This window comes from Pelodiscus sinensis, chromosome 4 (genome assembly GCF_049634645.1).
Source record: "Pelodiscus sinensis isolate JC-2024 chromosome 4, ASM4963464v1, whole genome shotgun sequence".
NCBI classification, from domain to species: domain Eukaryota; kingdom Metazoa; phylum Chordata; order Testudines; family Trionychidae; genus Pelodiscus; species Pelodiscus sinensis.
The window spans coordinates 17159010-17175010 of record NC_134714.1 but is presented as its reverse complement, the minus strand read 5'-3'; positions in this window follow the sequence as shown (position 1 = coordinate 17175010).

Below are 16001 nucleotides of genomic sequence, written 5' to 3'. Positions count from 1 at the left end.
AATCTGTTTTATAGAGGAAATGAAAGCATCTATACAAATAAAAACCTTAAGAAAAGAGATGTTGATAATAATGAATTTAAATCAGAAGCAAAGAACGGTAGAAAACTGATAAGGGAAGCAAAGGGATAAAATGAAAAATCTGAGGCCAGCAGAGTAACAGACTAAAAGCAGTTTTTAAATTGTATTATAAACAAAAGGAATCCTGACAATGATATTGGTCCATTCATAGATAGAAATAGTAACATTATTAGCTAAAATTCAGAACAGGCAGAAGTATTCAATAAATATTTCTGTTCTGCATATGGGAGAAATCATATGACATACTCTTTCTGTTCCACTAGTATCTCAGGAGGCTACTACACACCATCTACCAAAGACAGACAGTTTAAAATCAGTATGGCTGGATAACTTGCATTCAGAGTTTTGTAAGAGTTGGTGAGGTGCTTGCTGAGCCATGAATGCTGATTTTCAGTGTGCTATGAAACACAGGGGAAGTTCCAGAATACTGGAATCAAATTTAATGTTATGTCAATATTTAATGATCCATCTCCTGTCGCCCATACCCAGCTTCTGACAAACAGAGGCTAGGGACACATATCTCTTTCTGGGTGTCCAGCAACTCTGTAAAACAAGCCACTTATATTTTAAGAGCCTTACTATGAATTAATTAACCTTCTAATTAAGTTAGAACAGTTTGTGCTAAGAGGTTTTTGGAGGTGAGTGTGCAAAGATAGTAGCCAATTGAACAACACACCATAAATGATACCTGCTTATTGAAGAACAGGATGGAACCCAAAGGGAAGAAAGAGGAGGAGGATGGTTTCATTAAACTCCTGTCATGTGCTCCAGGAGCAAAGTTGCTTAGGAGATGGAATTGAGATAAAGTAAAAATGGTTTAAAAATGTTTCCTATATGTGCAATCTTGTAGGTTGCAGAATAGTCACACTAGAGAAGTGATGAAAATGACCAGGGCTAGGCTAGAAACATACTTTTAGCAAACATATTTATGAACAATCCTACACTGGCTGGTAGAAGGGCGAGGCAGGTCTTTTCCAGCTTTAGATTCTATGAGCAAGATTTTCCTTCAGGATCCACTCTCTACGTATTACTTTGTTAGCCCATAGGGCATTAAAACTATTGGATCCAACCAGATAAGGATCTATGTGGTGTGGAAATCTTTAATTACCTTCTAGGTGCCTGTCTCAAATACAACAGGTGTTTCGCTTCTAACACTTTACTTGAGATGCACCAGAACTGGACATTCAAATCGGAGCTCTGTTGAATTTCAGAGGCAGGGAAAGTGTAAAGGGCTTGGCATCTGTCTCTCACAAGCACCCTGTTTCAGATCTCTTAGCATGTCTTAGCAACTCAGTTCTCTGGCCAAGCCACCTACACTGTCCTCCTTTCTAGGATATGCTGTCCAACCAGGCCTATCCCAAACCCCACAGTAATGTCCTGTAGCTCTCCCCAAGCTCCAGTCCTCAGTCTGAGGAGCAGAACCTGTGTCAGTACCTTAGCTGGCCAGCTTACATCGGAAGGTTCATGCCCAGCTTCTAAGATTAACAAAAGGAGACAACTCTGGAGCACTTACTTTGTTTCAAAGTACTCAGTGTTATTACTCATGTGAGGTGGAATTTTGAAGGACATCATACCAATTTCTGATGTCCCCGGTACTACTCCCTGCAAGCAGCTCTTAATTTCCTTTTAAAGCATTGCATGAGTCACACTGATGCTTAAGAACAAGTAATTTCTGAATTGAAAATTATGAGGTTCAAACTCTTCTTGCAGGTGTTCTCTTCTCCCTAATAGAAACAGTCATGGGAACCGTTCCTACAGCAGACAAGGTAAACAAACGAATATAGAACATATTACTCCATAGAACAGCTGGTGAAAAAAGCTGTAAGGGCAGCAGTGTCATTTAAACAAAAATATCTAATTTGGGAACTCCTGTATAGGACATGAGCTCCTTTGAATTGCCAGCATTTGTTTATTATAGAACGTATGCTTATATAGCTCTTCCATTTTTAACTCCACTAGTATCTGGATCATAGTCTCACATCCCATGGTGAAGCATGTGCATCTCTTAATTAAAATGGAGAAGTATTAAGTTACTTTGGTAGGAATGGAACACTGCACTCTCAGACTAAGAAAACATAGTTTACGATTTTAAAATGTATACATTTTGTCTCATTTCCTTCTTTCTTCACCCATCTGTGTCTAGCTGTTAGCTCACACTGAAACTGTAAGCTCATTAAGGGCAGAGGCCATTTTTTGGTCTGTGTTTCTACTGCACGTAGCACAATGGAGTCCAGGGCTGGCCCACAACATTTTGGCACCTGAGGTGGGGAGCTCAAATGATGCCCCCATGCCCGCTCGCTGCACCAGCAGCAGGCACAATTTTCTACCCTCTGGGTCCAAGTGGCGCCCCTCCCACAGTCTGGCACCTGAGGCGGCCGCCTCAGTTCGCCTCGTGGTAAGGCCAGCCCTGATGGAGTCATACTGGATGACTGGGCTCCCAGGTGCTATCGCAACACAGCTAAGAAATAATAGTTAAAAACTAATTTCTTTTGCACCATCAAGCAGGAGTGGAAGATATTTAAAATACACATTATGTACAAATCACCCTTCTGCTTGTGTGCTACCATCTGTTGGCTGTCTTGTCTATTTAGGTCATAAGCTCCCCAGGGCAGGAATTATTTCTTACCCTGTGTTTGTGTGGTGACCAGGGAGTGAAGGGAACAAAGAGGTGAAGGGCACGAGCCAGCCACCTGCTGCCACCCAGCCCTCCGCCTCTTCCTGGGACCAGGCTGGCGGCTCCCAGGAGCCTGCCCGGGGCCGCAAGAGGCGGGCGCCTGCCTGGTCTGGTGCGGAGATCGTGGACCTCATCCACGACCTCAGCACTAGGCACAGGAAAGTGGCCGTTTAGGGCAGGATAGCTGCCAGCCTGGCCACCCAGGAGCAGGTTTGCATGAAAATCAAGGTAGTCCAGTGAGACCCCCGACCATGAGCCCTGAGCTTAGAACATAAGAATGGCCGTACTGGGTCAGAACAAAGGTCCATCTAGCCCAGTAGCTTGTCTGCCGACAGCGGCCAACACTAGGTACCCTGGAGGGGATGGACCGAGACAATGACCAAGCCATTTGTCTTGTGCCATCCATCTCCAGCCTTCCACAAACAGAGGCCAGAGACACCATTTCTACCCCCTGGCTAATAGCACTCCATGGACCCAACCTCCATGAATTTATCTAACTTCTCTTTAAACTCTGTTATAGTTCCAGCCTTCACAGCCTCCTGCGGCAAGGAGTTCCACAGGTTGACTATTTGCTTTGTGAAGAAGAACTTTCTGTTATTAGTTTGAAGCCTGCTACCCATTCATTTCATTTGGTGTCCTCTAGTCCTTCTATTATGGGAACTAATGAAGAACTTTTCTTTATGCACCCTCTCCACATCACTCGTGCTTTTATAGACCTCTATCATATCCCCCCCCAGTCTCCTCTTTCCTAAGCTGAAAAGTCCCAGTCTCTTTAGCCTCTCTTCATATGGGACCTGTTCCAAACCCTTGATCATTTTAGTTGCCCTTTTCTGAACCTTTTCCAAGGCCAAAATATCTTTTCTGGGGCGAGGAGATCACATCTATACACAGTACTGAAGATATGGCGTACCATAGTTTGATACTTCCCCTCCTCCTTCTTCCCCTGGCTTCCCCCTTCCAGCTCCCTCCTCCCAGGTTTCCTCCTCCCCTCTCCCACCCTCTCTCTTCCCCTCTCCCACCTCCTTTTCCCAGTCTCCCCGAGTTTTGTTCAATAAAGAGAGTTTCTATTTTTGAACACACGTGTCCTTTATTTTGTACATCAGGAAGGGGGGCTAGGGAGGGGTAAGTGGAAGGAGGTGAGGGAGGAATGGGGTACGAGCCCCCAATGGGGAGGACTGGGGTGGCTCTGCAGGCTCCTCGGGGTGGAAGCTCTCCTGCAGCCCCCCAATTGACCACCTCACCCCCCGGATGGCAGCCTGCGGCAAGTGCAGCCGGGCTGATGGCCGAGTGCTGTGATGTGCCGAGTGTGGGAATTCAGGACACTCCAAGCCAGGACTGCTTTGCTGTCCCTCATTGAGTTAGACAAGCGAGCGGGGAACCCCTGAGAACTGTCTGTCTGGGGTTGGGGTCGGGTCCCTTTAAGCACAGCCCACGGCTAGCCTGAGACAGCAGCTCCACACTCTTAAGTCCTAATCTGATGCCCTGCCGGCACTGCTTCCGGCCAGCCTTAACCTTGGTTCAGGGTCCACTCAATGTGGACATGCTAGTTTTTAGGTCTAGATGCACTAGTTCGAATTAGCTTAGTTCGAATTAACTAATTCAAATTAAGTTAGTTCGAATTAGTGCTGTAGTGTAGACATACCCTAATGGTGCTGGAGAGAGCATTGAGAATGGGCTTTAGAATGGTGCTGGAGGCATTACCATTGAGTTGGTTTGTGCTCTCATCATGCGGATGTCCAATGAACACTAAAGCTATGATTCTGCAAACACCCGCATGTGCATACACATACACACACAAATTAGCAAAGTTAGCTATCTGCTGACACTCAGGTAAGGAAAAAGAGAAAGTGCAGAATTGTCAAGAGAGCTGTCCAGAAATAAAAAGTGCACATTAACAGAGGCTTGAAAACCAGCTGTAACATGTCACACAGGGAAAAAAAAACGATAGAAAACAAAAGCCTTATTATGTTTTCTTAAAAATGCAAAAGCACAGCATACATGTTTCCTTTACAAGGTCACTAAACTTCAGCTTCATAAACCCACAATAGGCTGTGACTGGTATGCAATGCAACGCGTATTTGCATTTCATTTCATAGTGAGGTAGCACTCCCTGGATTGGTCTCTGCAGTGTTCAAAACAGCATTTTTAGCCCAGTGATGATTGTTAACCATTTTGTTTTATTAGCATGCAGATATGCTAAACTCACCCTTTTGATCTAATTTGTTTGGAATGACAGGCATGTTCTGACTAAAAAAATAGTTCTGCTGGGTGATAAAACTTGTTGTATTATGCAGGAATTTGGCACTGGAAGAGGGGGTGAAAGAAAACATTTAATTAGGTATGTATCTGAAGCAGCTAATTTGATCTTTCAGTGGAAAATAATCACAGGTTAAAATGAAGATTATATGTGCCGTGTGAAGAAGGCATCTCTTTCCCGATGCTTCTTGCATGCTTTGATGATGATTCCGCTAAGAAACAGAGGGTACATTTCTTTTAAAGTAACAACAAGAGGAACAATGCATTTATTATAGGCACTGTATTATTGCCTCTATTTATCTACTGTATGTACAAAAGCCCAAATCTTTATTTGATTGCGGTCAGTCATTTTTTGGGTGTATAAGCTTGTTTCTTTCCTAATACACCTCTTCATGTGCATACACAAGGACTGAGTCTCTGTCATGCTAAGACTCTTATGTTGTTCTGGCAGCATTAAAAAAAACCTTCAATGGGCAGAAGCAGGTGCCCCAGTTGGTGCAGCTCTGGTGAAATGGGTCTACATTGGCATTACTCCCAGCCCACAGAACAGGGGAAGGATCAGGGGAGAGGCACATGGGCAGAGACACTGTACAACAGCTGTCCTCCCCTTCCTTGCACTCATAGGAGGCCACAAGAAGTAGAGAGTAAATAAAGAGAAGCCCCAAAGTTGCTCTAAATGGATTGCAATCCAGTTTGGCTCCTACATGGACTCAGCATATGGAAGCAGAAATGTGACTCAAAGCCATCTTTGTCCCCTGCCCTGGTCCCTGCCCCAAGTGCCGCAGTAGTGTAAGTTAGAATAGATCTGCAGCTAGCTGTAGGATATGTTATTATGACCTCAGTCATGCTTTCGTAGGAGTCAGTGGAAAAATTACCATTCCCTGCAATGGTGCAAGTCAGCCCCTATAAAATCACCTATAATATGGTGCTGCAGCTAAATGTTTTATCATTCTTTAAAACATGCAAGCTTCCAGTATCTGCCACTACTGCAACCTAAACTGAAACAGGCTTAGTGGGTCTTAACACTGGATTTACCTGATTTACTGTGTGCAAGTCAGCATTATTTGACATCCTGGCTGGATATAATATATTAAGGACCCCACCCTCTTTGTGGTTATGAGCAGATGGGCTCAACCACAAAACCCACATTTACCGGAAGTAACGTTCTCAGACAAAGTCACTTCCTGACAAAGAGATTTTGGTCTTTTATCCGCAGGAACGTAATCCTAAAAAGACCAATGATTTACGGAACATGTTTTATTTTTTATTTAAAAGAGGTTCTCTCCTTTTTCATTAGTGTCCTTACAGTTTTATTACTCATCTATGGCTTTTACAAGTTGTCTTTCATGTGAGACAAATTGAAGTGGTGTTACATTCCATGCGTGTAGGGACATAGCTGCACTTTAATTGTGTTTTCAACCCTGTAATTAAGAAACAAATGGAAGACTTTGTGCCTTCAAAGCATAGAAATTCTAGGGTTTTTTTTGGCAATACTCTTGGCTAAGTGCGTAGAAAGCCTTAAGTACTTAATGGTCTGTACATAAGGAAATCTGATGCTAGTAATGATGCACCTTAGAGGCAGGGCATTGGAGCGGGGGAAGGGAGAGAATAGAGGGAAAGCTCTTGATGTCTCATGAGGAATTCTTCCTGCATATGTTTTTCCCCCGAAAAAGGTACCAGAAAGAACAATCACAAATGTACAGTCTCCTTGCCTGCACCAGACTACTGTTAAACCAAGTAGCATAAGCAGTGGTACTCAGCAAAAATCTTAGGCTTCCATTCAATAAATTATGAATCACTCAGCCTTTTGATGAAGATAGCCATCTCGAAGCAAATCAATACCCCATTGCTGTAGAAAACTAACAGTGAGGCTAGGAAGTAACCCAAGTGATAGGAAATTATATAGCATCACCCAGCCAGGGGGTGGAATCTAGCCCGCTTCAGGGGGATATAGGGCAAAGGAAAGGAGCAACGTGGCAGAGACGTGTGTATGATATTCAGTGATATTAGACTGGGGTTATCTCAACTATAGGTCCAAATGGGATGCATTTGCACAAGAGAGTTTTTCCTGGGTACAGTGGGAAATCTGTACAAGGGAATGATTGAGTTTATACAGCACTTACCACACAAGGATCCTGGTCCAAGTCTAGAGCTTCTAGGAGCTTTGGTAATACACATAAGTAAATCTGCTGTATATTTTAGGGCATTTGTGTGTTGGTCCATCTGTCTGTAAGTCTGTTTGTTCAAGAACACCTCCGAAACGGTCAGAGCTAGGACCACCAAATTTGGTATGTAGCTTCCTCTTATCATAACTTAAAGTAAGGTCAGTATTTGGTTGTGCCAGGACAATGGGATGTGCCTGGAATGGGATTGTTCACATCAAACGGAAAGGGAAGGGTGTGAGATGAATGAATGACCACGGGGACCAGCAAGCGCCCCAGAGAACTGCTCTGGGATACCATCACATGACTCCAGATGGCCCCATGGAGAAGCCAACAGACGGCCTCCATGCCCTCCCCATCCAGGCCAGCCCCAGGGAAAAGCTAGCCGGGCAATGCTGATTAAATCTTCTGGTACACAATAATAATGAGTCTACAGAATGCCACTACGCACCTGTTGAGCCAACTATGTGAGGGATCTGGGATGAGTCTGGGCTAAGAGAAGAAGCTTCTGTCCCTAGATGTGATGCTCCTCCCTAATCAGTCATCTGTCCTTGCCAGAACATTGGCTACTTGACTCCTCACCCTTTCCTGCCTGCCTCTGTTCTTCTCTTTACAAATAGTCCTTAACTATTAGCTGGAGCAACATCTCCAGAGAACTAGGGCAACTGATGAGCCACTTGACCCAGAACTCAGCAAGTAGAGTAGTAACTACAATGGAATCTGTCCAACACATTTTTCCCCACCTGAATGTACTAACTGTAAGCCTGAGTGTAGTTCATAAAGGACTATACAGATCAACACTGAATTTGGAGAGGACTTTGCTTATATTGTCTGGTCTCTGGTAACACCGGGTACATACTATGGAGGCTGACCAGCTTTCTCCATTCATTTCAAAGCAAAGTCTTACTAGAGAGTGATACGTTCACAGAACCTTATTTTCACAGTTGAGATACCACAGTGATGGGCAAATCATTTGATCCTAAATGGAACAGAATGGAATCTAACTATTTCAACAACCAGAATAAAAGCACATTCTAAAGAGATTTTGGTTACAGTAAAAATGATTCTGGAACAGAGTGTGTATTTGCTTGCATGTGCAGCACCTCCAAAATGTAAAATGCACCTCCTCCCCCCTCCCCAGCACAACAAGGGAGAGTGGAAGATATGTCCTGAAAGTCATGAAAAGCGACATTATATGAAATCATTAAATTATATAGCCCAGTTTCCCAGCTACTGTAATTCAAGAGAGCACCACCCATTTAAATAGAGCTATCTGGATTTACACCAGAAGAGGATCTGGCCCTATGTAGTTTATTTCATCCTGTTCTTATAAAAAAGACAAAACTTACTCCAATATTTTGGGTATGTCTCTTTCTTTACGAAGATGATCTGCATATTAGAGGGACACGAGATATGGCAGTTGCTATAGTTACTATATTTTGTTATTAATCAGAGTAAATAACTGTATACGGCCCACACATACTCTCTTGTTGGAACATATATTGGAAATGCTCGGGGCTCAAATATTTTACACACCCTCCTGTTTATTTCTTTTAAATGGCATATTCAAAAAGTATGTGTCTCAGGAGGGGTTGTCAATCTTTGAACGGACTCTTCTCCATTCTAGCGCTGTAGCCATGAGAAAAATATAACAGAGAACTTGGTATGTCACACACACCAGATAGTCCAGCCTGATTTGGAGCCAGTCCAAAGCTCACTGAAGTCACTGGAAAGATGCTCATTCACCTCAGCAGGCTTTGGATCAGGTCCTTACAAAGGCCATCCAGACTAGTGCTGCCAATGCACAGAATAATTTGTATACCTTTCTTGACATCAAGAACCATATTTTCAAAGGATGGGTTTATGGTGAAGCACATGCAGGACTTGTTCAGAACATGAACTGGATCTTTGTGAAGACACAATGACATCAATGGTGGTGTATATGGTATAAGAACCTTAGCAGCCCAGAATGGGTATGAAAAGGTGACTCGGAGGTGCAGGTACTACCAAAAGAACCAATGAGCTCCTGCAATACCCCTTTATGGCATCCCTGTGGAAACTACTCAGATGACTAAGAGCTACTCATTCAAAGTGAGTAAATGTTGTAGAATTTGGCCTATAGGCAAGGGTGCTGGAACATTGTGTATAGTGGGGCCGAGGGATGCTGAGAACCATAAATTAAACTGTAAACTCTGGATAAAATGGAAACCACTTTAAGCCAGGGGTGCTGCAGCATCGCTTGTACCTGTATTTCCAGCCCCTATGCCTTTGGGGTTTAAAATTATCTCCAAAGTAAATTTGCACCTAGGAGTGCTCCAACGTTAGCTTATTCATACCCTATACAAAAGAAAAAGTGAGTAGCTCAGACACACGGGTGAGGCAAAAGAAAATTACAACAGAAAAACTGAACCCAAGGAAGAATTTGCATTAGACTTACCGCAGTCACCCTCCAGACATTCGAGAGTCCAGTGGAGAAGACATGGAAGAGGTCAGCTGAAACAACAAGCAATACCTAGATGCTTCTGCCAAAAACAATTCACTTTGCAGCTTCAATTACACTCCCTGTGTAAACACCCAGTATGATCAGCTCCATTTCTTTGATAAAGGAGATAAAGGGGAAGAGGAAAACAGAGGAGAAGCAAAAACATATGACAAATGCACACTTGCATTCACCAGTTCTGTGTCTGTTTAGAAGGATGATTCTACTCCTGCTGAAGTCAATGAAAGTTTTGCCACCAACTTCACTGGGAGCAGGATCAGAAGCTAAAAGAGCACAAAGCCTTAAAAAAAGTCTGTCTTTTAAATTTACACATTAAATTTGCTTTCCCTCAATAGAGATATGTACTCCAGCGCTAAACAAATACTGAAGCCATGCGGATATCTGAATGCTCATTAAAACTAATTGCTTAAGGTGATCTTTTCCAGAATATGTTGCAACAAGAAAGCCAAGATCGGAAGTTTGCATTTCTCCAAAGAGGATAAGTTGGGGGGGGAGGGTAATAGATGTATTCATTCGAATTATGCTAAAGTTCCAACATTTGGAAACTATTACTCTTTATAACTATTTATCAACAGAAAAGGGGGAGAGGAACATATAATAAGACATTGAAACCCTACATAAAAACTGACCCAGAGCTTTAGCTGAGCCAGACAGAACCTTCTCCGAGGATCATATTTGTTCATTATTTTGCTTGCACTTTCATCCAGGATCAGAGAAGGAACAAAAAAGCTCTAGGAAAAGCTATTATCACAGGTCCTCCGTGGGTGTAAATGGGGAGATGCTAACTGACACTAGATCAGGATCTGGCCCAGTGTATTTACACCACAGCCTGAAACAAGACAATACTGTTTGTGTAGCACCTTGGGCAGGGTCACCTGGCTCCCTGATTTGCATCCCCAATGCTCTTTGGCTATATACGCTCACATTTCTAAGTTAAGTGTGGGACACTTCGGGAGGTCAGGTTGGGACTAGCCAAAAATATGGCTCATAATGTCACAAGGCATGTATCATTGAGGTCATTGTTCATATCCGAATTCCAGGGTGCTAGCACACAGTGGCAAAGTAATTGTAAATCATATCTGCCAAACCTCCCACAAAGCTTATCATTTCGTAATATCTGTCACTCTGTGCTTATGCCGCCTCTGCAAATACCAGCAATTGCCTTTTCCCCTCCTCCCAAGCCAGAGGTATTCAGCCCAGGATCTGTAGCCACTGGTGGGCCACAAGACACTCACTGCTCTGGGCACGTCTACACAGCAGGGCAACAGTCAAATTAAATACGTAACTTCAGCTATGTCAATTGCGTGGCTGAATTCGAAATAGCTTAATTCGGCTTTTTGGAGCTGTCTGCACAGCAGGAAGTGGGAGGAAGAGCACTCTTCCTTCAACTTCCCTTACTCCTCATGAAATGAGGGTTACAGGAGTCAGAATTAGAAGTCCTCCAGCTCGACATTATTTCAAAATAGAGGTTTGCCGTGTAGACGTGCATTATGTTATTTCAAAATAATGTCAGTTATTGAAATAACGCTGCAGCGTAGACATAGCCTCAGAGACCCAGCTGGTCATATGGGGTCAGTCCCTCTTGCTGTTTTGCAGTTGCTAAATTGCATTAAAACAGCTAGAAATTCATTAAATATGTCCTAGTGGCTGCCACAGAGATGTGAAGCAGGCAAAAATGGGAGGGGAAAGCACCAGCAAGACCACCTATGCATTGAATTACAATCCACACTCAAAAAAAACTAATGAGGGTGACAATTCTCCAAGCAGCCTCTGGATTGGAGGACAGGGATGGGGGTCACACCCACTGGATGACTCTCCTTTGTGAGGTCACTGCTATTGGTCAATGTTAGTGCCTCTGTGACTGGCTTGGGATTGTGATTGGCTGGTCATCCATAAAGGTGGGCTGGGAGAAGTCAGTGGGGACCAGAGGTAATGCTAAGTCCCACTGCTTCTGTGTGTGAGAGTACAGGTTACACTTCATGTTCTATGATTTGCCATGCGACAGTCTAGACAATTGTGCAGGTTGTTTTGCTTGAGAGAGTGTGGGTGTGGGGGTGCTCTCTTTTTTGTCCTCCCCCTCCCCAGCACAACCTGCAGAGTCACGGCAACCCTCGCTCCGCAGTAAGATCTGCATTCACTCCAGGAAGGAGTGGGAGGGCTATGAAACACAGAGAGCTAATTCAGGCCTGGGAGCTGATTTTTATGAGCCACGGGCTTCCTCCACCTCTGCTTGGGTGGCAGGCAAACCTGGGGCTTCACAATGCTTCTGCATACAGTATACGGTTTCACAATCTTCACAGGATTTGGCACTGTGGCAACTCACACAAATACAGAGTATTCCTCTTCCCAGATACTTGTGCCAGTTACAGCTGAAGCAAACACTCTCTATACTTTATATTTTACTATTGATTCCCTCATACATCTCTTCCTCTTCCATCTGCTGGGTATCTCTTACACAGGATTGTAACAGGTCTTTCTTGTTGGCCTAAGGAACTCACCCTGACTGGTAGTATCTTTGCCCTTGAAAGGTGCTCTACTGTCCTTTCAATTCCTGCCGTCAACCCGTCTTGTTCACAGGTTATACTGAAGTCTGCTTTTAACACAACCAAATTGTACATTTTCCCTTTTCAAATTCACTGAGTCCCCTTTCAGCAATCATCCATTTCGCTCTCTGAGCTCACTTAATAATGCATGACTAGGAGCTAAGGCAGTTTGTTCTGCGACATCAGTAATCACATGGCGTGTATCCTCTGTATTCAGCATCAAGTTACTGTCATTTGGGAATTCAACAGATGGAAACTCTGGGATTCTTTCCATGTCACTTCTGCTTTGGAGGGCTCCCAGTATAGTAGAAGATTACAAACATGGCATATCCCAATATGGGTGCCAGCACTGGGGGCGGGGAGAAACATAAGTCACTGTTCTGAGGATCTGCTACCGATGATGTTAAAGTTTACTCTAAGCTGCAAGTCACTGTCTAACTGCATTTGCAATCTCACTTCTTTTCAAAACACTTTTTTATTTCTAAAATAAATGACATTGGTTTTTTTTCCCCCATCACCTTCTCCCAGCTAGCTACATAAAAAGCCAGACATGTCCCCTGCACATTACTCATTAATTTCTCTTCAGAGTTCTTCATTTTATTCAGTGTGACTCGTGGTAGCTCATCAAGATGCCCAGACATTTATTTCTTCTTTGTTCACAAGGCGGCATGGGGATTTTTTTCTAATATTCCTGAAGCAATCGAGAAAAATTCTGTGCTACAAAGAAGCCAGAAACACAATACATTTCAGCTACAGCCTTTGGAAATGTAAGTAGCGAGATATTGAAGTATTTAATTCCCACTGAAATAAATGGGAGTTAGGCACCTGGATACCTTTGCCCTACTTTCTAGACCTGGTTCACTCTAAGTAGCTGGGCACCTGGTCCTGGAGGGGGTGAGAGCCCAGCGCCACAATTGTGGAAGGGGCAGAAGGGGGAGGACTGCGGCTAGGTTCACCCCTCCCTTCCCCGTCAATCTTCAGTGCCATCCGGAATGCACCACCTGGGGCTCTGGAGTGTGCCATGCAGGCCTTCAGTGGCTATTTAAAGGGCCAGGAGGCCACACCCTTTTGAATTGCCAGGCCCCAAGCCAGATGTCCCTTCCCCCACCCCACCCCCATTGGTGGGCCTAACTCTAAATTTTCTCCTTGTTCACTCTCCCCAAAGAGCAGAAGTTCATCTCCCAACCCCACGACCCACAAGATTGCTCCATCAGCCTGAATCAAAAAAATCTCAAGGGGAGCATGTGAAAGGAAATACAAGCTGGTCAAATCCAAAGTGTATGTAACAGCATCAGGAGAAGAGGAAAAGCCTTGGAGTTACAGTGCCATGACCCAAGCACTCACTTTCTAGAATTCAGGCGTCTGTCCTCTCAGAGGCTTTGTCTCCATTAGCCTTTTCCCCCTAGGACTTCCCACCACTGCTTCTACAGCTCAACCTGTGGATGCACTGGTGAGGAGCTGTATTGTCATTAAGATATTTGCAGCCTCCAGTGTTCGTACAGTAGAATCTCAGAGTTATGAACAGCTCGGGAAGGGTGGATGTTCGTAACTCGGTAATGTTTGTAACTGAACAAAATGTGATGACTGTTCTTTCAAAAGTTTAGAACTGAACATTGACTTAACACAGTTCTGGGAGTTAACTTTGCAGAACATAAGTACTGCTTTCCCTTTATTATTATTATTTTTAAAGAAATGCACATGTAACACACCAGGCTGTATTTGCATTTTTGCTTTGTTTTGTTCGGTCTCTGACTGCGTACTTCTGGTTTCTTATGAGGTGTGTGATTGGCTGATCAGTTTGTAACTTTGGTATCTGTAACTCCGAGGGTCTCCTGTCCCTCCATATCACCTAGAACCTTTTATATTTATTATGGGAATGCCCAGAATTCCCAGCTGTGACCAGGGTCCCACTGTGCAAGAGATGGTACATCCACACACAAAAAAGAGTCCTTGCCCTGAATAGCTGGTTACCTAAACAGCCAAGAGAGATAAACGACAGGAGGAAAAAGAGCCAGAGGTCAGTGAGGAAGCCTGCCCAAATTCGCCCAGAGCTACAGTCTGTCATTCTACTGCCCTAGTCACTGGACATGGTGGTTAAAATACTGGCAGCTCATTAATGCTTTCCACTACTGTTCCCACCTGTTACCTCCCCCGCCCACCACTACACACAGAGCTGCATGCCTGTACAGAGACATTTTAGAGAGAAAAAAAAAGGCTGGTGCAGCCTCAGTTTCTAAGATTCTCTAAGGGACACAATGAGCATTGAGTCTGCTGGGCCATCTTCCATTGTGTGTCCCAGCTCACTCCGCAGTGAACAAATCTGTATCTCCTTTCACTACCTACAATGGATCACCTCAAAGGTCCCTTTGAACCTGGGGAGATGTTCAAAATACCCACAATCCTATTTGCATACCCCTACAGGTATCCACACTGTGAGCAGACACCCTTTATGCCAAAGTCCCTTTCGAATGCTAAATAGATTTTTTCAGTCCTTGCCTGAAACAGACCAAAAAGCACCTCCTCTTTTTGTCGTCCTTTCCAAAGGAATTAAATGGTATAAATCATTCCAATTTGTATCAGACGGCTCTTGGATAGTAACCCAGATCATCACAGTAGGAAAGGAAAATTACGTCTGCTCGCAGAATCCTCTGAGGCAAAGTAAGCCAGCATCATCATGGAGAAATGATCTATCTTTCTCGTTTATGTTTTCCTACCTCCACTGCTTTTGAGAATTATAACTAGGGAAGTATTTTCCAAAGAAGAGCAACAATGGCAAACGAGCATGAACTATGTGGAGGAAAGAGGTGGATGGGGTAACTCAAGAGGAGAAAAGCAATGCTGTATAAAGAAAGAAGGAACCAGCAGTTCAACTGGATCACTTTATTAAAACATAAAAAACAACAAATGGTCTGGTAGCTCTTTATAGACTAACAAAACAGGTAGATGCTATAAAGTGCTACCAGACCATTTGTTGTTTTTGAAGTTTATCCTGTACAGACTAACTTGGCTACCCCCTGAAGCTTTACTAAAACAAACACACTCTAGTAATTTTTCCAAAGTATGTAGTGGTGTATTTATCAAAAACAATGAAAATGACTTTAAAAACAGATGATCAAGATAAAATTCTTAATGGCTAGAGTTAAGTATTTAAATCCATAATTAGACCATAATCTTGTGAAGACTTTTTTAAAGTGACAAATCTGAGGGACTGTCCTAAATTGAGAGGCTTGTGGAGGAGGTTTTGGAACAAACTGATAAACTAAACAGTAATAAGTCACCGGGACCAGATGGCATTCACCCAAGAACTGAAATGAGAAATTGCAGAACTACTAACTGTGGTTTGTAACCTATCCTTTAAATCAGCTTCTGTACCAAATGACTGGTGAAGAGCTAATGTGACGGCAATCTTTTAAAAGGGCTCTAGAGGTGATCCTAGTAATTACAGATCAGTAAGTCTTACTTCAATACCAGGCAAATTGGTACAATCTATAGTAAAGAACAGAATTGTCAGACACATAAATGAACATAATTGTTGGGAAACAGTCAACATGGTTTTTATAAGGGGAAGTCATGCCTCACCAATCTACTCGAATTCTCTGAGGTGATCAACAGGTATGTGGACAATGGACATCGTATACTTAGATTTCCAGAAAAGGACAACGTCCCTCACCAAAGGCTCTTAAGAAAAGAAGCTGTCGTAAGGACTGATAATTGGACTCATGGACTGATAATTGGTTAAAAGATAAGAAATAAAGGGAAGGAAAAAAATGGTCAGTTTTCAGAATGGA